The sequence below is a fragment of the Delphinapterus leucas genome, unplaced genomic scaffold (genome assembly GCF_059928025.1).
Source record: "Delphinapterus leucas isolate spDelLeu-1000000601 "Yukka" unplaced genomic scaffold, BTC_Dleu_Yukka2 spDelLeu_asBTCV2_sq64, whole genome shotgun sequence".
Classification (NCBI taxonomy): Eukaryota; Metazoa; Chordata; class Mammalia; order Artiodactyla; family Monodontidae; genus Delphinapterus; species Delphinapterus leucas.
This window is the reverse complement of record NW_028322273.1, coordinates 683,380-707,004: the sequence shown is the minus strand read 5'-3', so window position 1 is coordinate 707,004 and position 23,625 is coordinate 683,380. Positions and strand designations below refer to the sequence as shown.

Below are 23,625 nucleotides of genomic sequence, written 5' to 3'. Positions count from 1 at the left end.
TGTGAGGAATGAAATTGAAGGAGTAAGCCAGGCGATTATGTGGGGAAAGCCATTTCCAGACAAAGAAATATCCTGTGCAAAAGACTTAAGTCAGGTCTAGTACAAAATACATCTTCTCACCATTGGAAAAATATTACTTTCATGTACATTTGCATCTTTACACTGTCAAAGTATCATTATTTAGTTTAATACAGTCTTTGCTCCAATTATCACAAACAAATGTAGAAATGCATTATCTCTTCTTTGGATGAACTTAATCTGGATACTTTATCAGAATATTTTAAGGTATATCATGAGCTACAATTTGTTAATATAAAACTTAAAGAGCCAGTTAAAAAATATGAAGTTGATTTTTTTATCATTAATTTAGAACAATTTTACATGCTTCCAATTAATTTAGAGATTACCAAAAAAAGGGCATTTAAAAAGCATTTGATCTTCAGAAAACCTTTACTAAGTAATTATAAGCTCTTAAGATCACTTTCCTTTAGGGCTTCCCTGGTGGCACAGTGGTTGAGAGTCCGCCTGCCGATGCAGGGGACACATGTTCGTGCCACGGTCCGGGAAGATCCCACATGCCGCGGAGTGGCTAGGCCCGTAAGCCATGGCCGATGAACCTGCGTGTCCAGAGCCTGTGCTCCACAACGGGAGAAGCTGCAACAGTGAGAGGCCTGCGTACTGCCAAAAAAAAAAAAATCACTCTCCTTTGAAAAGGAAAGCATGTGTTCTTTTGTTTTTCATTCTGGGCAAAAGAAGTTTGCTCAATATTTTCCAAAATAAATATTTCTAGATGCACGGTAAGTTAGCAAAAGACGAGAATTTGAGCTATGTAAATTTTGAAAATTTTAGTGGATTATGTTTGTCACTAATTTCTAGTACTGACTCCTCTCACTAGATCTTTTTAGAACTGTATTTAGTTTTTTGCTGTTGTTGTTTCTTTTTTTTTTTTTTTTTTGCATATTGCCTTTATTTTGCAGAAAATGTTTTGCTCATTGTCTTTGGCTATTTTTTTCAGAAGAAAAATATTGCCATTGTATGTTTAACAATACAAGAGGCAATTACATATGCTCAAAATAAACGCATTCTATTGGGCAGAACAGTGAAATTTCCATTTCAGTTAAAGTCTGTTGTCCTCAACTATGAATTTATTATTTTGTCCCTAACAGCTTAACTATAAGTATGATAGCTGTCACAAAAGGGACCTGAAAACTACTCTGAAGAAACAAGAAATGCAATTGAAAGTATGCTTTTTATTTCACTAAATAAGACGAGTTGAGTTTATTAATTCTAGTGTGTCAAATCTTCTATATTCTGTAAGAGACACAAACAAATAAGTTTCTGGATCTTAGCAAACAAAATTTTATTATGATCAAGTAATGGTGATTTAATAGTCCAACTGAGTTTTGTTTCCATACTTAAATTCATCTGTAGCATACAAACACAACATAGGACTACACTTGTGTTGCAGATGATGGGTGGGGTTATTTTTTTGATGAACAACAGAACATATATTGCTTTTCATATTTTAAAGTGAAGTTAATAAGATTTTTTTTTCTTTCTTGACCTATGAGACTGTCATTTTGTACCTAGATCAAATCCTGAGTAAAAGTGGTAGACATAAAAAAAAAATAGTGTATATTTTAAGGAAAGGCTTTGGTTTACATGGAAGGTGGTGACAGGGATATCCATGAGGTTATGAGGCCAAGGTGTGATATTGGCTGTCAGGAATATCTGTGGCCAGGACATGGTTCTTATAGAGTGAGAATCCTGAGGAGAAGGGACCTGAGATTATTTGGGTAAGATAGTGTTCACTGGGAAGGACTGGACTCCCAGCCCATTAGGTAGCTATGCTGTCTGAGACCCTGGTGTGAAGGTGCTCTGCTAGCTGACCACAGGTTGGGGTACTGATGCAGTCCTGTTGTGCTCAGGAGTAACATGATAGTATGTACACACATGCTGAGGCTGGGCTAAGTTCATGGGATCAGATCATGGACAACTTGCAAATGAATTGTCAGAATAGGTTGGAGAATTTTTCCAATGAGTGTATGGGCTAAGTATGAGCTTGTCCAAGTGGGGAGGAGTCCTAGGCACAGCTTTGAGGACAGGGACAGGGATGTGTGAACTGTGGTTCCTCAGCATAGAGCATTTTTCACAGCCATGGGTGGAGAAAAGTGAGACAGGACCTCCAAACTGAGGATGGGGGTTGACAGCAGATAGGAGGAACTGAGTCCGGGGATAAGCTACTTCCATTAGTAATACCCAGGTTGCTGTTTGTCTCTGGGTTCTTCCATCTTATCTTTGTGATCCCTGCTTCTTTTTGCATCACAGCAAGCCCTTGCAAATGAGTTGTATTTAGTTTTAAGAGCTGTAATCTCTTTCTGGTAAGCCTTGACAGATATGCATTGAGTCTTGAGAATGCCATGGCTGGTAGTCATCCCCTGTAGACCCTCAACTCATACTATATGAATTTAGAGCTTTTATTTATGTAAGAAGTTTCATATGCACATATGAATTGGACTGACCCCCCAGGCACCCACTCTCTGTTCACACACTTCCAGAAGTGGTTGCTCTCCATCACAAAATCCAAGATAAAACAACACATGGTGTTCGGGTCCAGGCCAGCCATACTCAATTTCAGCACTGGGAGCATCCTCCTGCTGTTATTGGTGACCATCACCTGGTTGGTGAGCTCTCTGAAGTGCAGCCATATCTAACTTTTCTTGGTTGACACTGGGGTCACCCTTCTCCCTGCCAGCCTGTAGCTCTCACTTCAAGGAGCTCAGTTGGTGGTCCACTCTATTGCAGGCTATTCTACAAGTTCCGGACGCCGAGGGAGATTGTCCTCTTGCTGACCCTTCCTCATGGCCCTCCAACCCAGACTTACTTACCCAAGAGCCATATTTAACTCCTTTCAACAGCCACTCTTCCAAGAAAAGGAGCAGCAAAGGTCCACAGTTCCCAGGCAGAGACCTGTGAGGAGAAGACTTGAAGGTAGGGGAGGGGCAGAGGGGTGAAGAAAGAGGATATTCCCCTTGAACTCCTGCAAGTCATGACTAAAGTAGCTCTTTGTGGCATTGGATTTGCTTTAAACAATTAAAAATCAGACTATTGACTAGCACACAAATATTTATAAAATATACAAATAAAACTATTGATATCTTTGAAGCCCATTTTTAAACAAAAGGAACATTTTTAAATGTGCCAGGATATAAATTATGGGTACCTCAGGATTATTATAACTTTTCTATAACATTTTATTAGATCTTTATGGTGTTTTTAAAAATGTTGGCCACTGATATTTGAAATTTGATAGGTATTTATAAAGTTTCCTCAAAGGATTCTTATGACAGCTAAATTTTTTGACTATTTAGACAGACACTTTTGGCTGGCTACTCGGTAAAGTACCACGTGCTGTGATTATTACTTTTTGTGCTTTCCAAGTCAACACCCAGATGCCTGTGAACCTGACCTGCACAGAGTAGTTATTTTGGTTCTTTAAACTGCCTGCCAGATGGTTGCAGTAGCTTTTTCATATGGGCAGATGGCCACTTCAGAACAAATCAAAATATAATATTTGGTCTCTGAACTTACTTTTGAATTCAAATCTTTGAATATGAATGCTAACTCAGATTGAATTTTGGGTTTGACTAATTGTTTTGATGTTCTTAGGCAGTTTTCATGAAACATATTTGATCAAATAACTTAATATGGACTTCACTTCTTATTAGTTGTATAATGTCCCTTCTGGTGTGTTAAATGCAATAAAAATTTGAGCATATATACTAATATGTAGCTCCTACCCAGCATATGATGAACAAAATATGTGTTAACAAGAGACATCAATCCATTTCTGAGGTTATGCACGTAGTTTACTGCTGAAATGCGGTAAAACTTTAAAATTTGTAATTTCTGGTCAGAGTTTATGAGAAACATGAATATGAGCAAAATAGGTAAATTTAGTGTTTTTTTAACAAGGTAGGTATGGCACAGACTTCAAACTATAACACAGATTTCAAGCAAACAAGGGTAATTACATTGATTTAAGCAGTTCTTTCCCATTTATTCATATATTTTTTTGTCTTAATTCAGACCTAGCTTAATTCACCCCTCCCTCCCTCCCTCCCTCCCTCCTTTCCTCCCTCTCTCCCTTCCTTCCTTCCTTCCTTCCTTCCTTCCTTCCTTCCTTCCTTCCTTCCTTCCTTCCTTCCATCTTTCCTTCCCTTTCTTCTGTTCTGCCTTTCTTTCTCCTATCTCTTTAAACTGCAGTCCTGAGTAAAATGGATGGTTTCAGATTAACCTAATTAATTACAACTAAATAGCCACTTATGTCATTAACCCAGGATACTTCCCTGGGCTACTCAGATCGAAATGTAGGTTTCATATTTTCAATGGAACAATGTTTGTTAGAAAATATATTTCATATTATAATCTTTATAATGAGAAAAATGCTAATTAAAACCAAAACCATTAGTCACCTGTAAGATTTGAAATATATGAAAAGTTTGATAACACTCTGTTGGTGAGGCTAAGGAGGAAAAAGCAGTCTAATATTTTGTTTTTCAAAATGTAAAATGGGACAACATCCATGGAGAAGATTTTATCAATATCTAACAAAATCATAGCTGTATTTGGCCTTTGATCTATCAATCCCTCTTCCAGGAATCTGTTCCAAAGATCCAAAAAATGACATGTATCAAATGTTCTTCAATGTAACATTATTGGTACTAGTAACAAAATTGAAATCACCCTCAAAATCCAAAATTCTAACACCAAAATCCAACAGTTATATAAACTGCAATATATCTACACAGTGGATTACTATGTACTTGCGCAAAGCAGTTGGGAAGATCTCTACAAAATGGATTAAATGGATTATATATTGTATATTTTGGAGTATAAATTGTTAAGTGATAAAAGGAAGTTGCAGAAAACTGTGTATAGTATGTCACCTTTTGTGTAAGATACCCTCCCTTCCTTCCTTCCTTCTTTCCATCCTTCCTTCCACCCCTTTCTCTCTCTTTCATCTCTGTTTCTTTTCTTTATTATTTCACAGTTTGTGCTTTTTTTTTATATTTGCAAAAATAAATAAGGGAAGGAGAGAAGAAAAACTCATAAAAATTGTTCCCTATAAGGTAACTGTCTCTCCATTCTTAAAAGTGAGACGTTGAAATCGTCTACTATTATTGCACTTCTGTCTATTTTTCTAGTCAATTCTGTCAGTGTTTGTTTTATATATTTAGGTGCTCTGATGTTGCATGAATATATATTTGTAATTGTTATATCTTCCTGGTGATTTGACCTTTTATCATTATATAATGTCCTACTTTGTTTTTGTGATAGTTTTTTGTTCAAATTGACAGTAAATTTTAAGCATAATTAACTGTCATTAGCACAAATTCATGAACTGTACCTTCGCTTTTCTCATTTTTTGAAACCTTATATTTATAATCATAGTTATTTATATTTGATAAATAAAATTATTTATAAAGAATTCAAGTTATAAGTAAATGGAAATGTATCATTCAATTTTTGTTTTCTTGCTAGTGGAGGACATTAAGCAAAACTAAGATTTTTAATTCATAAATATGGTAATAAAATTGAACATGTATTTAAAGTATTGAAATAGTATAACTGAAGAATAAAAGAAACATTATAATAAATGCTTTATTATCATTAATGTTAAATTCTTTTGATTACTGATTTTAATTGAAGATTTTAAAAATACACTATAAAAAATAAAAATACATTATAAATATATTTGCATTATAAATCTATATTTAAAACTTGTAAATGTTGATAGAGCTAATTGTCCTGTTGAATAATGGAACAGAGTTCCTCATCTAATTATTTAATTTTTATGATCCTTGTGAAATAACAGTTAACTATTTGAAACGTGCTATTCATTTTTGTATGTGTTTTACAGAAAGAAATTGTATTCTGTCATAGCTTACATTTCTAAATTCAAAAAGGCAAATATTTCAAGACCTTTATTATCTTGATCATTTTGACACATTTAAAAATCATCCAATTTTAACAAAGATGTCCTTACCAGGAAATGGTAAGTTCTACTGACAAGTTAAAACAAATGATCAATTATTATTTTTAATTATATTTGTTGCTGGGAAAAAGAAATTGTAGAAAACTAGTCAGAGAAGAAGGATTATATCCTTTAATTTGTAATAAATTGATTTGTAAAGACGGGTGATGTGATGCCTAGCTGTGAAAATAAGTAACATGACAAGTAAATATTAAAGCCATGGAAGTGATCTAAAAATACCTGGATAATTATTGCAGATTATATAAATGTGGGTTTCTGGGGTAGGATTGGAGGTACCAGCCACTTTCCACTGGAAACAAAGCTTCAGTGACTTATATTCTATTGCCAGAAGAACTGGGGAATTTAAACATAGAAATAGAGTAATTGGATGATTTATTTCATAAGCATACATTTTTAAATGTTGCTGATGACTTTTCTTGAAAGTAAAGCCAGAAGGATTTTAAGATTCTTAACTGTAAATATTAGAAATGATTATTATAATACTTTCCATGATAAAATTATTTGAAACTTACTCTTGTATATTCCCAATGAAAGGTGATTCTTATTTTTTATTGTGGCTAATTTAATGAAATAATATTTTATACAAAACACAATTTTCCTAACTTGGAAATTATAATTAAGAACACATTTGAGTTTTGAGTGTTGTCATTTAGACTGTGGGCATTATCAGGGCACAATAATCCACTTGGTGAAAATTTAGTCTAGTTGAAGGCCAATTATTTTACTTCCTTGTAATTCACATGATATGTCCTTGCAAATAGAAGCAGCCGCTAGCCAAGTAACTAGGGAGAAACGAAGAGCCTTGGGTGGGTGATATTTCAAATTCAACAGTATAAAGCAAAGAAAAATAACACATTTTAACACATAAAAAATGCTAGAAAAAATGTTTACATGCATGATTCTAGTTTGGTAATTGCTTCTATTCTAAATTTTTTCATATCAATTCAACAATAAGCACCTTCGTATCATATAAATCACTATCACTTATAAGTAAGTAGGGTTGTAGTTTTAAAGTATTTGGTTTTATCAAGTAATATATGCTCATTAAAAAAATCACATGTTAAAGAATGTTTTATATTAAATATCAACAGAGTCAGATCACTTCTTCACTTCTAAGTCTACTCTCCAGACAAGTTCTTCACAATTGTTTATATTTTGGTTATTTCCCTTCTCAAACAATATATATTTTCTGAATTTATTAATATCAGATAACATTTATTATTCCCCCAATATCAAATATAAATATTTAACTCACTCAGGTCCTCTTCTCCAACTGTTTTAGTCAATTATGTTATTGTTTTGGTTTTTCTGTCAATTATCTTTAGTATAAACAATGTAATTAAACTCAATCATTTTTCTATAGTCCTTTAATTCAGTTTTCATACTTTATATGACAATTTTAATGCCCTTGTTTCTCTACCCAATATTCTTCACAATCTGCTTTGTGTAAGTTACATTTTTATCATAGCTCTTGGATTTTCATTCCATCCTTAAACATAGCATCTTCTTTCCGTGGCCTGAAGATTGACTCAAAATTGAAAGTAAATAAACAATATTTTCATCATTATGGTTGCAAACATATTGAGCAATAAAATACCAATTATCTTCCCATCTTTAGGAGTTCAAATCAAAATGCCCTTTGGGGGAGAATGTTAGGCTGAAAGGATTTCCTCAGTTGGTAAAAAATCATTTAAAATTATATTTGGAAAATAATTTCCATCCTCAGTTTCTGTCATTTTTGGAGGTTATATTGGCCATTTAAAAATTGCATGTACTGCTTTTATTCTCAACATTTTTCAGTTCTAAATCATGCTTATCATTATGTTCTACTACCTTTATTTCTAAAAAGTACCTGTAATGATCTCCACTGGAATTTTATTACCTTCTCTGTTGGGTTTTCTCTTTGTTTTTCTTTTATTATAACTTTCTTTTGCTTAATTTACATATTAGTTTCTTTTCTTCCCTTAAGCTCATAATGAAAGATCTTCATAAACTCTGAAGTTAGCAAATAACATTCTGAGTCCTAAGCACTATAGTTTTGATTTTATAGCTTAGGAATTTCTTTAATCTCCTAAAAATGAAATATATACATATATATAGACAGTATGTGTTCCCCCAGCTGATTGGTAAATAGGACTCTCTTCTATTTAGGTCTGAACTCAAGTGGGGTATTATAGGATGAGAGGCTACACACAGTAATCTCTTTTTTTCACCTGATCATAGCAGTCTGCCTTGCTGTTGATAGCACAAGCACCAAACTGACAAAGGCTTTACTATGAATCAACATTCAGACTATTGATCTTATTTAGGATTTAAATGTTTTATTTAAATTTTTTAAAAAGTTTCATTTTGAAGTAATTGTAGGTTCATTAGCAGTAATAAGAAATAATGCAGAGGGGTCTCATGTACTCATTTCCCAGTTTCTTTCAATGGTGACATCTTAGATTATAGTACAATATCACAACCAGAATACTAATTTTTATGTAAGATGTGTGACAAGTCAAGGCCCAGTTTTTTTTTAACCTATCAGATTACTCTAGTACCATTGGTTTAAAAGGCTATCTTTTCTCCATTGAATTGTTCCTTTCACTTTTGTCAAAACTCATTTGGGCATATTTGTGAGTTTATTTCTGGATTTTCTGTTCTCTTCTATTGGCCTATGTGTCTATTCCTCCACTCACACCACACAGTCTTGATTACTAAAGATAGTATAAGGATGAATTGGGAGATTGGGATTGACATATATACACTATTGATACTACGTATAAAATGGATAACTAATGAGAACCTACTGTATAGCACAGGGAACTCTACTCAGTGCTCTGTGGTGACCTAAATGGGAAGGAAATCCAAAAAAGAGAGGATATATGTATACGTATAGCTGATTCACTTTGCTGTACAGTAGAAACTAACAAAATATTGTAAAGTGACTATACTCCAAAATAAATAAAGCAGTAATAAAAAAAGATAAAGATAAAAAATAAGGCTTAAAATTGGGTAGACTGGCTTCTTCTACTATATTCTTCATTTTCCAAATTCTTTTTGTTCTTCTAGTTCCTTTGTTCTTTTCCATATATATTTTTAAATAATCTGGTCTATACAAAAATTCTTGCTGATGTTTTGATGAGAATAGTTTTAAAGTTATATATCAATTTTGGCATAATTGAAATCCTTACTGTTATGAGCTAAATTGACTCTCCCCAAAATTTATGTGTAGAAGTCTTAACCCCCCAGACTTAACAGTATGATAATGTGACTATATTTGGGATATGGTCTTTAAAGAGGTATTTAAATTAAAATGAGGTAATTAAGATGGGCTCTAATCCAACCTGATTTGCAATTAGGACAGACACACATAGAGGAAGACTCTGAAGGCACAGAGAAGAGATGGCCATTTAGGAGAAAAGAAGAGAAGCCTTAGGCAAAATAAAACCCTGCTGACATCTTGATCATGGACTTTAATAAGCCTCCAGGATTGTGAGAAAATATATTTATTTTATTTATGCTACCCAGCCTTTGATATTTTGTTATGATGGCCCTTGCAAAACTAACAGTTACCAAGCTGAAGCTTCCAATCTATAAACACTGAATGTCTTCCATTTATTTAGAACCTCTTTGATTTTTTTCATGAGCATTTTATAGTTTTTGATGACAAGTCTTGTAAATATTTGATTATTTGGATATATTTCTATATTTCATTTTTGAGTGATTATAAAAATCTCACTGCCCATAGTTAATTCCTAGCAAATAGGTTTACAATTAATATTTTATGTTTGTTTTATATCCTGTATCCTTGCTTAACTTATTAATTCTAAAAGGGTATTTTTTGAGTATATGTGTATTCCTAGACTTCAGTTTGTATATAATCATATCATCTGCGAATAGAGACAATTTTATTTCTTTCTTACCTACATATCTGTCTTTTAATTGTTTTTCTTGCCTTACTGAACTTGCTAGAACACCTCATACTATGTGAAATGAGTGCGGTGAGAGTGAATATCCTTGCCTTGTTCCTGATCTTGAGGAGGGAAATAATTCAGTCTTTCATCATTAAGTATAAGTTAACTTTGGGAATTTTGGTTTTGGTTTTCTTTTTGTTTTTGATTTCCATAGATGCTGTTTATCAAGTGGAAGAAGTTATTCTCTATTCCTATGTTTCTGAGAGCTTTTTGTTCGTTTGTTGTTTTTACAACATGAATGGTTGTGAAATTTGTCAAACCCTTTTTCTGCATTGAATTATATGACCATGCAATTTTTTTTTTCTTTAGGATTGGGTAAATTACATTGATAATTCTTGAATATTGAACTGGCTTTACATGCTGAGAATGAATATCAATTGGTAATGGTGTATAATTATTTTTATATATTGCTAATTCTATTTATTAATATTTTGCTAAGGATTTCTACATTTATTTTATGATGGAAATTGGTGTGTAGTTTTCTTTTTGTGTATTGTGTTTTTCTTGTTTTGGTATTACTATAATAATACCGTCATAGCAATAGAAATAAAAATCCAGTATTTTACTTCAAAAACTGTGATCCTCACGAACAAGATCTGTGATTTCTGTCATTAAAGATGGGGGGATAGGGAACTAACAAGACATTATTTTTAAGTTTAACACTTGTAATTTATTCTCTGGAATCATATGATCATTTATCATATGTGATTGCCAATAGGTGAATTTTACAACTACAGTAAGGGGTGGTGGGGAAGTACAAAGAGATTCTTCGAATACCAGACACAAAACTGAATTTCTGTGTAATTTAGAACAAATTGATTTAACCTAATGGAATTGAAATTTCTATGCTGTAAAATGGGAATTATGATGCCAACTATTAACAGTATTGGGGAAATCAAATGAAATAATATAAGTAACATCTTGTAAGAACATAGATTTTTTAATAAGCTCGGTGAGAAATTAACTGTATCTCTATTCTCTATCTATCATCTATAGAAATAGAAAAAAATAGAAAGATAGATGTGGGCTGGGGATAAACAGGATTTCCACTTCCAACATCCATCATGTCCTTAAAAGAGAATGTAGACTAGGCTTTGGTGGGTTTGACAGGAAAGTCAGAATCCAAGTTGCTCATAAATATTTCACAGGAAGGACATAGATGCTGCTTAAAGTTCTTTCTGAATGGTGTTAGGTGACTTGATTCTGAAAAAGCTTTGAGCTTAGAAAAAATGAGCTTTGCGTATTGACAAGAGTCCTCACATGAGAACAGAGTCAAAATTAACAGACTCTGCAACCCAAAGGAGGCTGGCTGAATATTCCCGCTACCTTTGCTCTGATCATGTGACCATCTCACGCTTCTGTCACTTTCATTAAATAAAAATTAATCTTAACGTATTTGGGCAGGAGTGGGGGTGGGTTGGCATGGGTGTCTACTCTGTCAATTTAAAAAATATCCTTTAGTTCTCATCACCTAATCAGTTGATTTCAGCTCCATTTTCTCCCTTTTCTTTCTTTATCACTGCCTAACCTTGTCCCCTAGGAGTTTCAGACCTTGTTATTCATAAATGGCATAACTTCGTGCACCCTTTTCCTTTTTACTCAAAAGTTTTCTTTAAAATCAAAGGATTACCTGGCTGATTATAAAATTCTTGCATCACATATTCTTCCTCTCAGTATATTTTAGATACTGATCAAACTGTCTCCTTGCATGAATATTACTGTGAAGATGTCGAATCCATCTTGATATCTCACACTAGTAGGGGGCATGATTTTTTCCCCTCCTACTCCTAGGATTCTTTCTTTGTACCTGAATTTTAACATCCTTACCAGAATATGCTTTGATTTGGAATGGTAGGTATGAATGTTAGGTTTCATTATTTCTTGGAAATCTATGAGCCCCTTCAGTCTACACATTCAACTTGTTTTTATTTCAGAAAAATGTTGAAAAAATTATACTTTAGACTCTTTCTATATTTTCATTTGCTTAGTTCTTCTTAAAAATATCAATAATGCATGTTAGATATACCTTTTTAAAGTCTAACATTCCTTCTGTGATCATGTTTACATTCCCCTTTCTCTCTCCCTGCTCCACCTCCCTCCCTCCCTCTCTTTCTTTCTCTCTGAGTCACCCTCATAACTACTTACAAACATCTAACTTTTTCCACCTATAATGGGCATTATTCTCTACACTGGCTTTTCATTTTTTGTCATATTGTGACATTTTGCAACTCAATTCTATATTCTTTGGACATCCTATAAAGTCTCTTTGGAATACTTTTTTCTCATTGTTCAAATTTCACTTATTACTTATAAAGATGATATTATCTATAAATTCTGTGAGAATAATGAGAAGCATTTCTTTCATTCCTTTGTTTTACTGTAACCATCTTTTTATCAGAAATGACCGTTTACTGATTTAAAGAAAAATGTTTTGCGCATAGAGCACATATCATTTCCTTTCTAAGTATGATCCATCTTTGAATTATTTTTGCTGCTTGCCAGAGATGTTGACAACTATGGTAACTGGGACTATCTGGGGCGTGGATTCAGAGGTGTTGACTCCAAACTTTTCCTCAACAAATTGCTTGGGTGACAGAAAAATCTTCTTTGGTATTCAGCGTACATTTGGCAGATGTGAAAACCATTCAGTATTTAAGGATGGGGAAATTTATAGCTGATCACGGGTGACTAGAGTGATGGAATGTCTAAAGGCGTTAGGGGAAGAGGAGGGTTGTTCTTCATAGATCAAGAAACTGTCACTGCCTTAGGCTACAGCTCATGTGACCATTTTCGCCCCAGAGCTGCTGACAGTATGAGGGGTAAGCTCTCTGTGTCTGCTATGTTAGAAATGTATTTTGCTATTAAGCAAAAACCAGGAGCCCACTCTACCATTGCTGCTAAATTACTCTCAAAGTTGCTGACATTCACTGCTGCCTAAAATCACCTTTAAAAAAACGGCTTTATAAAATATAGGTTAAATATTATAAAATTCACCCATTTCGCGAGCATTTAATTCAATAAATTTTTGTATATTGTAGAGCTGGTCTGCCTTTCTTTGCCTCCACCCCTGCATGCTCTTCTCCTAGAATGGAGGTTCCATGCCAAGAAGACCATGAGCAAGATGCCTTCTTTTGTCGTTATGGTCCTGCTACTGTCACAGCCCCTAGGTGCTGAAAGAAACTGAAATAGCAAAGTAATATTCTGTTTCTTCTTTCTTCCTTCTAAATTCCATCTAGTGCCTCCAATTGGCAGAAACCAAGAGAAATTCAGAAAGCTAGGTTGTCTGAAATATGTGGCTTGCATGTTTATCCCTCAAAAGTACAGAAGAAAGTGCAGAAAGGAAAGTGTAATATTGAGAGCCCATCATATTGAAAGCTAGAGTATCCAGAGCACCCCTCAACTTATAAAATCATGGATTGCCTCCTCTATTCCTGTCTTAGCCCATTCAGGCTGCTATAACAAATTACCGTAGACTGGGTGACTTATAAACAACAGAAACTTATTTCTCACACTTCCGGTGGCTGGGAAATTCAAGATCAGGTGCCAGCAGGTTTGGTGTCATTCATTCATGAGGGATCTGCCCTTATGACCTGATCACCAACCAAAGGCCCCACCTCCAAATGACATCCCACTGTAAATTAAGTTTTAACATATGAATGGGGGTACTAACATTTAGTCTATGGCAATGCTTTTCCTTCTCTCCTCTATTCAGCTCTCAGTGAAGTAACTTTCAGGCTAGGAAAGAAAGTGTACAGATGGTTTTATTTATTTTTATTATTTATTTGTTTTTTATTTGCCAGGTATCTGCTTTTCTGTCGCAAATATCTGGGTCCCAACAGGATATATTCCACAGTACCCAGAGCCTTCCTATAACTCTTGATGTCTTAACTGTCATTTTGTAGAGATTATGCAGAATAAGATACTTAATTTTTTTTTGGAAATGTACAAATATCTTGGAGACTGAGGAAGTTTGTGAAAATAAATATCATGCACTCTTGTTTAGGTTAATATTTCACATTTTTTGGCTAGTATAATTCTATTTGTATATTGAAGGGTTTTTTTTCTATTATATTAAATCTTGAATTTTCTACTATTCTTTTGTTCTTTTAGGCATTTGACAGGGGTCGAAAAGATGAGATTGAAATAAAATGCTTTTATTCCACTGATTTTTAACAGAAAATTTGCATTCTCTACTTCCAGCCTGTCTGAAACCAGTTTCTAATTGTCTCTCAGGAGAAACAATACTGTTCTTTCACCCAGTACTTTTTGTTTGTTGTTGTTGTTCCAAAGTTCATATCATGGGTCTGTCACAGAAGCAAAATTATAAATTGCAAGTCATTAAGGTATGGTGAATGCCCATCTGTGTAAGAACATGTCAAAGAAATGTTTACCCAGTTGGAATATCACTGGCCAATCTACTATCTACTACTGTATATAGTATGTGTATTAACATCCTAGCGCTGCTATAGCAAAATACTACAAGTATATGACTTAAAGCAACAGAAATTTATTTTCTCACAGTTCTGGTGGCTAGAAGTCTGGAATTGATGTGTCAGCAGTGCCAGGCTCCCTCTGGAGACTCTTGGGAAGAATCCTTCATTGCATCTCCCTAACTTCTGATGATCATTGGCAAATACTTGGCGTGCCTTTACTCGAAGTTTCATCCCTCCAACCTCTGTCTCCACCATCATATGGCCCTTTACCCTGCGTGTCTACCTCTCTGTGTCTCTTTCTCCTTATAAGGACACTAGTCATTGGACTTAGGGCCCACCTCAATCCAATATGACCTTACCTTAAGTTGGTTAAATCGCAGAGACCCCGTTTCCAAATAAGGTCACATTCACAGGTGCCTGGGTTCAGGACTTCAATATATCTTTTGGGGGGACACAATTCAGCTCACAACAGTACTAGATATTGTTAGTAGCATGGAGCTGGAAGATCTGGTAGATTTTTAGACCAATGGCAGCCAACATATAGTATATTGATATTTATATCAAACTGACTAAAATTACCTTAAAATTTCCAAAAATGAATAAATCTTCAACTTTGAAACTACTCACCTGCTTATTCCATTTTCTATTCAAAATAAATACACAAAGTATGATGTGTGTGTGTGTGTGCACGTGCTATATGTATCTACATGGATTTATGTGTAGGACTTTTCAGAATCCTCATTTCTAATTTACAATTGTAAAACTGAATTCTGAAGCTTAGACTAGACAGAAATCAGGGCTTCACGTTGAGGTGGTAAAGTTACACATACATCAATTCTGATAACTAAATTATTCAACCAATTACTTTTTTTTCTTTTTTAAATTGAGATACTATTGACATATAACACTGTGTAATTTTAAGGTGTACAATGTGTTGATTTGATGCATTTATATATTGCAATATGATTACCACCATAGTGTTACCTAATACCTTTAATGTGTCATGTAATTATCACTTCTTTCTTTGTGATGAGAAGAATGAAGATCTAGTCTCTTGGTAAATTTGAAGTTCATAATACAGTATTGGTGACTATAATTACTATGCTCTACATTAGAACTTCAGGATTTATTTATCTACTAGTTTTAAGTTTGTATCCTTAAATAACATCTCCCCAATCCCCCAACCTTCAGCCCCTGGTAATCACTATTCTACTCTCTGTTTTTACAAGTTTATCTTTGTTAGAATCCACAAATAAGTAATATCATACAGCATTTAATCTTCCTCTGTCTGACTTAGCTCATTTAGCATAATAAATCAGGGTCCATCCATGTTGTTGTAAATGGCAGAATTTCATTTTTTTTCATGGCTGAATTATATATATATATATATTATATTAATTATAATATAATATAAATATATATATACATACATATATATTTTACATCTTATTTATTCATCCATTGATGGACACTTAAGTTTTTTCATATCTTGGTTATTCTGAGTAAAGTTGCAATAATGACAGAAGTGCTGATACCTCTTTGATACCTTCTTTTGCTGGGAAAAGAATACCCTCTTCGACAAATGGTGTCTGGAAAACTGGATAACCACATGGAGAAAAATGAAATTGTACCTCTATCTTATACTCCTCATAAAAATTAACTCAAAATGGATTAAACACTTCAACATATGACCTGACTATAAAACGTCTGGAAGAAAACATGTAGGGAAAGCTCCTTAACATTGATCTTGGCAATGATTTTTTGGATTTGACACCAAAAACACAAGCAACAAAAGCAGAAATCAACAAGTGGGACTATATCAAACTAAAAAGCTTCTTCACAGCTAAAGAAACAATCAACAAAATGAAAAGGCTACCTACAGAATGGGAGAAAATTTTTTGCAAACCATATACAGAGTAAAGGGTTAATGTCCAGAATATCTAAGGAACTCATACAACTCAATACAAAATACTCCAACTAAAAAATGGGTAGAAGAACTAAGTAGACATTTTCCTAAGAAGACACCCAAGTGGCCAACAGGTACATGAAAAGATGCTCAACATTCAATCTGGAACAATTCTTGAGTGTACAAATCCTTCACCTCCTTGAACAAACCTATTACCAAGTATTTTATTCTTTTTAATGCAATTGTAAATGAGATCGTTTTCTTAATTTCTCTTTCTGATAGGTATTATTAGTGTATAGAAACACAACTGACCTTTGTATATTGATTTTGTATCTTGCAACTTTACTGAAACTGTTTATTAGTTATAACAGTCTTTTGGTGAAGTCTATTATAAATATTATATCATATCATCTGCAAGCAGAGACAATTTAAATTATTATTTTCTGATTTGAATGCTTTTTATTTCTTTTTCTTGACTAATTGCTCTGACTAGGACTGCCAGTACTGTGTTAAATAATAGTGAGAACAGGCATTCTTGTCATGTTCCTGATCTTAGAGCAATAGCTTTCGGCTTTTCATCACTGATTGTGATGTTAGCTGTGGGCTTGTTATATAGGGCCTTTGTTATGTTGAGATAAATTTCTTCTATATCCACTTTGTTAAGAGTTTTTTATTAGGAAAAGATGTTGAATTTGTCAAATGCTTTTTCTGCATCTATTAAGATAATCACAGGATTTTATCCTTTATTTTGTAATGTGGTGAATCACATTGATTAATTTGCAAGTGTTGACCCGTCCTTGCATCCCAGAAGCAAAGCCCACTTGATCATGGTGTATGATCCTTTTAATGTACTGTTGAATTTGATTTACTAATATTTTATTGGGTAATTTTGCATTTATGTTCATCACATATATTGACCTGTAATTTAATTTTTTTGTATATCCTTGTCTGGCTTTGGTATCAGGTAATGATGGCCTTGTAAGATGAATTTCAAAGTGTTCTTTCCTCATCTATGTTTTGGAGAAGTTTGAGAGGGAATGGTATGACTTCTTATAATATTTGGTAGAATTCACCAGTGAAACCATCTGGTCCTATAACAAAAGATAGGAAATCTGAGAGGAATGAAATATTATGATAAAACATCATAGCCTAATTGAAGTTGGGGGACAAAGTCTTGGTTGCTGTGACAGTAAATTACTCTTAGTTTGAGTAAGAGCTTCTCACATACCACTATGTTCTATTTAAACATGACTAGGATTTCGGGTGATCCTATGACCAGAGCTACTCATCATCAACTGGGCATAATCATATCATTAAGCCATAAAGTCACAGCAGAAGTTGACTATATAATGAAAATGATACATTCAGGATTAGGCCAAACAGTTTGAATTTGACTTCCTATCCTCTAACTGTATTTTTTTTTTCTTTTCTGTCATTATCCAAGATAATTTTCTTTCTCATGAGTAGTCCTAAATGGTTTCTTTACAAATCTATCATGGTAGTTTTGATATTAATTTGGGGGATGGAAATAGCAATAATAATAAATGTATGTAGGGCATTCCAGTGACTTCTGGAGAGACATGTTCTCCTGATCTGAAAGGCAACAGGAAAAGGAGAGAGAGGGCACAGCCTCTGAATGTTTTTATGCTTTTGCAGAAATGCGGTTACCATAGAAATTCAATGCAGAGTCATGTTAAGGGGTTAAAATATACAAGCAACCCATCTTAAACATACTACATAAGGAAAAATCTGAATTTTGTTATATCTAGTGTAACACATTTAAATTAACATTACTATCAAACACTCAGTAATTTGGCATTGTAAATCTCTTAAAAACAAAATTATCATCAACTTCAAACAAATAAGTCTCTCACAGCTTAAAAACAAACAAACAAACAAAAAATGGGGCCTCACGTTAAGATTCAATGTGACTTTTTTCAATTTTGAAAAACTTATGAGTTTAATAGGAGTTAAGAAGAGGAAGGACAGGGGAGAGATTGCTAAAGGATTTCTTCCTGGGGTGATGCAAATATTCCAAAATGAGATAGTGGCGATGCTTGCAGAACTCTGTGAATATACCAAACAATGAACACTTAAGCACTAATGCTAAACATTGCACACTTTAAAGTGGTAAAATGTATGGTAAGTAAACTATATTTCCATAAAGCTGTTACTTTGAGAAAAAACAACTTATAATAGGCAGTCTCTTCCTGGGTGCTGGCATTGTATGTAAAGATCATATATTACCTAGTTCCTGAAATGTGACCACTTTTCTCTCTAATCAAACTCAGGAGTGAGTATATTTTTTCTCTTTAAGTAAAATTAAAACAAAATTTTAAAAAGTAAATGATTCAAAACACAATTTAATTTATACCAGAACATGAATTTTATTAATTTGTAATTAATTTAAAAAACTGATTAAGACTGTAACTCTTAAATTTTTACCTATATTTACTTATTCTGTTTCCTTATCCATAAAATGGGGGCATTTATCATATAATAAAAAAAATGGAAAGCAATTAGAACTTTTCCTAGTGCCTAGAAGGTGCTTTGTAAATATTTATTATTATTAATAAGTAATGCACAGGCCATATTCACTTCTCCAATAGAATATTTTTATACTTTACCAAATAAATTTCTTATTTTCCAGTAAGTATTATTTTTTCCTCAATTTTTTTCACAAGCTGTCCACTCGAGAACACAAGAATTTTAAACACCAATCTTCAGCTCAATTAGTTTATAAAGTAGGTGTGAAGTCACAAAACTTCAAGATATTGTTTATTTTTTTCAGAAGTCACAGGTCTTTTCAAGAATTAGGAGGTTCCCATCACATATGAAAACAAAGTAACATTGTTAAAAGAATACCATTCAACTGGCATAAACATTGAAACATTCTTCAGTTTTATAATTTAGTGAATTCTAAGCTCCTATTTACCATTTCCACACCTAAAATCTTGATATTAATCCAATTCCTCATGCTCAGTTCAGTAATGATTATGCATTCTCATTATGAAATTTGGAACTTACCCAGTTGCACCTGTGAGTGGATGGATGCAGCAACCCCAGCCAGACAGAGGGGTGGTTACCAAGGTCTCAGTCCCTTTAGAAATTTAAGTTTGGGCCACAACAGGGCCAGATTCATGGGCATTTGACCTGGGCAGTCCCACAGGTCAAATGAAGGGCCCCATACTTAAAAGAACCTCTGCTTGGTCTATTGCTCTGCTGTCACTGTTTTGAAATTCTTAGTAATTTTTGAACAAGGAGGCCTACATTTCATTTTGCACTGAACACAGAAAATTATATAGCTAATCCTGGGTCATAAAGCCAGGTAAGCTACCAAATCCTGTGGTAATAATTAAGGGTAGGAGGAAGTTAGTATAGGTGTTTGAGGAGGGAGAGGATGAGTATTAATGGTACCCTGAACCTACCTGCAGCAATGGTGTCTGTACCTCTTCTCACTAACCTCTCATAAGTTTCTCCTCAGAAACACGGACAAGAACTACCGAGGAGGGACTTCCCTGGTGGCACAGTGGTTAAGAATCTGCCAGCCAATGCAGGGTAAACGGGTTTGAGCCCTGGTCCGGAAAGATCCCACGTGCCGCGGAGCAACTAAGCCCGTGTGCCACAACTACTGAGCCTGCACTCTAGAGCCCGTGAGCGACAGCTACTGAGCCCTCATGCCTCAACTACTGAAGTCCGTGTGCCTAGAGTCTGTGCTCCACAACAAGAGAAGCCACTGCAATGAGAAGCCCGCTCATCACAATGAAGAGCAGCCCCCACTCGCCGCATCTAGAGAAAGCCTGCACACAGCAACAAAGACTGGACACGGCCAAAAATTAAAAAAAAATTAATTAAAAAAATGATTCTGGTTCAAAAGAAAAATGCATATACAAAGCTTAAAAAGAAAATGATGAAGGAGCTGTTTTCCAAACCTCATGCACAGAGAAGAGAATCTGTATGAAGCAAGGGATGGATGGGAGGTGTCTTGCTTACATCTCTATTCAAGGAAGACTTCTGCAGGAAGGATAGCTGGTTGACAGCCTCCAGCTGCCCCAAGATTGGCCAATGTGTTCTTGCCAGACTGCTTCCCCAGTGACTAAGCACTATGACGTACTAGAATCACTATATTCCTGCCCACCCCTAGATTCCTAGAATCCCTGTAATGGTAGACTTTGCTTAGGGAGTCTGATTACCTAGTCAGTTAGCTAGCATCCTCTCTCTCTCTCTTTCAAATATATATATAATCGCTATTGGGATCATGGGTAAATTTTTGTTTCTTTCACCCTGCTTTGCTTATGTGTATATTTTTTTTCTGCAAATACATGTGCTACTTCAAGGACTTATAATATTGTTGGAAATCATCAAGAATAACACATTTTGTGATCTGTTTGAAAGGAATAAATGATTTCACCCACCTACATTTACTGACTACTCATGAAATGTAAAGCTTCACCTTACTTTACCCTATCATCAGAAAAATGATTCCAGTTTTGGTACAAAAGGATACTTCCAAGTATCCTTTCTGCAAGATTGTAGAAAAGCAGCCTCATGTATATTACATGATAGCTTTTACATGAATTACTGCTGCTGCAAATCAATGGGCAATGTATGTGGACAAATACTCAATGTTTTAATGTTTTTTTAAGTATAGGTTGCACTTTTGCATTTCATGGTGCCTTTTAGAATTAACTATATCTTTTTTATTTTTTCTTTAATGTCACAAACTATGTTTTGAAATATTCAAACACATGAGAAAAAGGCTTATTGAAGTAAATATTCTGCAATTAGTATTTCTCATGCCACTTATACCATGATTACATGAAATGTAAAATCACTGCTTTTGAGTATTAGGAAAAAAATAGAAGGAATCATAATTATAGGCAAGTTTTATTAGGAAATGTTTAGGTTAACTCTGAAATTCAAGTATAAATAAGATTTTTTTAAATCTCAGTTTATAGTTATCACAAGTATGTGTGATAAGTTAAGTTTTGCTAACCAGTAAATTGGGGTGGTCCTTGAATCTTCCTTTGGCAGTTCCTCCCCTTCATTTCAGATCAATCAGAAAGTCTTACAGACTCTACGTCCTAAACCTATCTTGAAGCCCTCTCCTCCACCCTATTTCTGCTGGCATTGGGCTCATGCTCATTTTTTCTTCATTTGAGTGCTCACATTCTGGCCTCCCTTCTGACTCTCCACATTGTTGCCAGTGTGATTGTTCTGAAATGGAAATATGGTCATTCCTCTGCAATTCACATGTCATTGAGTTCCCAGAGCCTAGCTTGAAGTCAAATAATTGTTGGCAATATATTTGAGAACTTTTTTGATCTTACTCCTGCTTGCTTCTCAGACTCATCCCTGTCTGCCTACAAGATCTCTCTGCTCTGGCTCTGAATTCCCTGTCATCATTCAAAAGTTCCATGAGTTTTCACAGCCCTGCAAGTTGCATCTTCCGTTGCCACTGCCTGGAATATATTCCCCTCAGCCCAATCCTGAAAAATATAACTCATTTCTCTTTTTTCACCTATATTTTTTCTTAAGTTCATGATTAACATTGCCATTTTAAAAAACCTCAATGCAAAGAATTTAATTTGCACACCATAAAATAATTTAATATTTCTGTATAAAATATTCTTTTATTTCCCATTTCAGAATAACTAAACCATAATATCACATGACAGTTTTTCTCAGCTATTTCACTGATTTTCCCCCAGCAGATAAACAACTTACCTTGAGTTAAACACTTTCTCCTCTGCCCTTTGCTGCATGCCGAATAAAGCTCTAATAAACATCTTCAGGTATTGCATGTGGCAAACTTTCTAACATGTCCAGGAAATTCTTAAAGCCAGAGACTCTCTTTGCTCGTTTCCATTCCCTAAATGTCTTGGATACTTGCTACATGGCAAGTACTCATGTAATATTTGTTTAGAGAATGAAAGATAGCAAATAATTGAGAATAAAACTTGATTTTTTAGTGTTATTTTGAAATTTTTTATCAAAATGACAGAACATAACTATTCAGTTATACATTTATCCTTGGTCATGTTCTTGCTTAAATAGTGTAACTATTAACATACAGTTCACTCCAACAGCATTTTTATTTTCCTACGTATTAGGTATTTTGTTGTTTGCTTGGGAAACTCAGATAAATACAACGCTGACTCTCTATTCAATGTTTTCTTATTATAAGTGAGTGATGAAATAATAGTTGGTACTATTCACTGTACTTTGTGCCACCTACTATTTAATCACCTAATAAGATACTTCGAGGTGAAATTTAATCATCAGCAGTCTTATTTTGTGTACGTGTGCAAAATAATTTAAATGCATTCAAAATATGCATTGTGTTGTGGCAATGTAGGTAAATTTATGTATAAAAATCATTGGATATAATGGTTATTCAATTAATATTTTGGATTGATTGAATATATCACTAACATGAATGAGTAATTCATACTACTATAATCCTTTCATTTCAGTTGAGCTCTCTATATTTTTTTCTTTTCTGAAGAGAATGGCACTTCAGTATAATCACAAAAAGAGTGAATAGATGGGATTGCATAGTCTCAATCAACCTACTTTTTACATGCAAAAAATTTAAAAACACATAATTATAAATTTCCTATATTTCACAGTAAACATTATTGTTCAAATCTTAGAATTACAACAATATAAAATGTTAGTAAAATCAATGTTTTGTTGAAATTATAGTAATTCATGTAAGATTTTTTAGAAACTGACACTAGTGAAAACTCTGAAGTAGTGTAGTTTTTTGGCATTTATTTTTCAAACTTCCAATTGGAAGCTCAATCACAAAGGACCATCCACAGAGCCACACACTATCTACCCTGATTGCATCTCATGATCCTTACTTCCCTGCCTCCACTAAAACACTGAGTTCTTAGTAGTAATTTTTCAGGGTTTTGATCTCTGATCTGTGCCTTATAATTTGATGAAAGTAATTTTTGAAAGGTTAATATGTCAAGACATTTTTTGCAAATGTTCTAAACAGGTTCTCTTGTATTACTATGATTATTAGTTTCATAATGTTGCCATAACAAATTGCCACAAATTCAGAGACTTAACACAGGCATTATCTCACAGTGCCTTCACAGTCTGAAGTCTAGCTTCCTTGGGTCTCAGAAGGCTAAAATCAAGGTGTCTACATGGCTGTGTTCCTTTCTTGATGCTTTAAGGCAGAATCCACATCCTGGCTTGTGTGAGTGATTGGCAGGATTCACTTCCTTGTGGTTGTAGGGCTAAGGTCCCTGT

At 34.1% G+C, this 23,625-nt stretch overlaps 1 pseudogene; it reads right to left on the bottom strand.

Moving 5' to 3' along the window:
• Positions 1-781: 781 nt before the first annotated feature.
• Positions 782-23,625, bottom strand: part of LOC149743865 (T-box transcription factor T-like) — a 142,186-nt pseudogene continuing 119,342 nt past the window's right edge.